The sequence below is a fragment of the Cebus imitator genome, unplaced genomic scaffold, assembly GCF_001604975.1.
Source record: "Cebus imitator isolate Cc_AM_T3 unplaced genomic scaffold, Cebus_imitator-1.0 Scaffold21, whole genome shotgun sequence".
NCBI classification, from domain to species: Eukaryota; Metazoa; Chordata; class Mammalia; order Primates; family Cebidae; genus Cebus; species Cebus imitator.
In genome coordinates, this window is record NW_016107336.1 from 4689005 (window position 1) to 4691254 (window position 2250).

Consider the following 2250-nt stretch of genomic DNA (forward strand, 5'->3'; position numbering starts at 1 on the left):
TTTTTTTGTAATCAGAATAATTCTAAAGCAGTCTCAACAACAAAAACACTTAACAGACATCACCTGCAACATGGCAGCAAAGAAAAAAAAGCCTTTAAAATAGCTACAGTTCAAATTTCAAGAGCATATAGCATTGGGGAGAGGTTAATATTTTAAAGTTTACAATTTGACAAAAATCAGTTTTAACTCAGAGGTAGAGCTTTTTTTCTTTCCTTTTTTTTTTTTTAAATGGTGACTCACACCTGTAATCCCAGCACTTTGGGAGGTCCAGGTGGGTGGATCATTTGAGGTAAGGAGTTGGAGACCAGTCTGGCCAAACTGGTGAAATCCTGTCTCTAAGAAAAATACAAAAATTAGCTGGGTGTGGTGGTGCATGGCTGTAATACCAACTACTTGGGAGGCTGAGGCAGGAAAATCGCTTGAACCAGGGAGATGGAAAAAATGCAGTGAGCTGAGATTGTGCCACTGCACTCTAGCCTGAGTGACAGAGTGAGACTCTGTCTTAAAAAAAAAAACAAAAAAACAAAACGAAACAAAACAAAACAAAAAGCACCAGGTACGGTGGCTTACACCTGTAATCCCAGCACTTTGGGAGGCTGAGGCGGGTAGAGCACGAGGTCAGGAGTTCAAGACAAGCCTGGCCAAGATGGTGAAACCCCATCTCTACTAAAAATACAAAAATTAGCCAGGTGCCTGTAATCCCAGATACTCAGGAGGGTGAGGCAGGAGAATCACTTGAACCCAAGGGGCGGAGGTTATAGTAAGGTGAGATCAAGACATTGCACTCCAACCTCAGCGACACAGTGAGACTCTGTCTCAAAAATAAAAAAATTGACCCTTGGAATGTTCCTCAAGGGAGAACATTTAGTTAGTTGATGATCCACATACTGCAGGTCACCGTTTGGAACCCACAATGTTTTTATTGAACATCAGAGATTTATTAAGCCACAAAATTTTATTGTGGAAAGAGACCGCAGAGGATTATTAAGTCTACCTCATCATTTTGGAGAAAAGGGAACACAAAGTTTAAATCATCCAGCCAAGATAACCATTTAGTAATGCTGAACTAGACTTAAGAACCCAGGTCTCCTCACTCCAAGTCTAGTGTTCTCCTTCGACCGTGCACCCACGAAGAAGCTGATGGCTAAGTGAAGGACTGAGCTGGTATGAGAATACCTACAACCCCATTTCCGGCTCCACGGGCTGCACCACACACAAGTAAAAGTCTGGTGGAGAATCCTACCAAACCACAGCATCCCTGTCCTCGAACCTACATTCATACTCTGAATGAAGTGTGGACAGATGTTCTGAGCTAGAGGGAAGGCAGCATCTGACAAAGCTATTACTGCCTTGAAGTTGAATAGTCTGTGCACTGACTTTTGGCTTCCAGAAAAGTCTTTGCCTGAAAGCAATGAAGCCAAAAGGAAACTGAGATAGAAGAGAAAACATCCTCAAGTTTGGCTGGGCTTAGACTCAGCCTCCACAGAGGAGAATGTTTTCTCTTCGGCACGAGAGGGAGAGTGCTTGCAATCACATATGGGGGTGAGGGAGGCAGATTTAACAGTGATTCTCCCCAGTTCCTAACTCATATCTGGTAGTAAATTGGGGACTCAATGAAGCACATTCATATTTTTAGGCTACTGGGGGACAAGTTCCTAATTTTTTTTTTTTTTTTTTTTTGAGATAGAGCCTTCCTTTGTCACTCAGGCTGGAGTGCAGTGGTGTGATCTTGGCTCACTTGCAGCCTCTGTCTCCAGGTTCAAATGATTCTCATGCCTCAGCTTCCTGAATAGCTGAGACAACAGTCATGTGCCACCACACCTGGCTAATTTTTTGTATTTTTAGTAGAGACAGGGTTTCGCCATGTTGGTCAGGCTGGTCTCGAACTCCTGGACTCAAGTGATCCTCCCCACGTCAGCCTCTCAAAGTGCTGGGATTACAGGCATGAGTGACTATGCCTGGCCAAGTTCCTAATTTTAGAAATTCTTTTCACGGAGTACTGAGTAGCTCTGACTGATAATATCATCAATTCTTAGAGATTTTCATCTTTTTAAAAATGAGACTATAATGTTTAGGAAATGAAGATTTAATGAACAAAAATGATCATAAGGACACATTTTAACAACAAAAAAAAGTAAAGCCGCCGGGCACGGTGGCTCAAGCCTGTAATCCCAGCACTTTGGGAGGCCGAGGCGGGTGGATCACGAGGTCAAGAGATCGAGACCATCCTGGTCAACATGGTGAAACCCC

At 43.1% G+C, this 2250-nt stretch overlaps 1 protein-coding gene across 11 annotated transcripts in view; it reads right to left on the reverse strand.

Moving 5' to 3' along the window:
- Nucleotides 1–2250, reverse strand: part of KIF13A (kinesin family member 13A) — a 225297-nt gene that overhangs the window by 35054 nt on the left and 187993 nt on the right. The window lies entirely within an intron of this gene.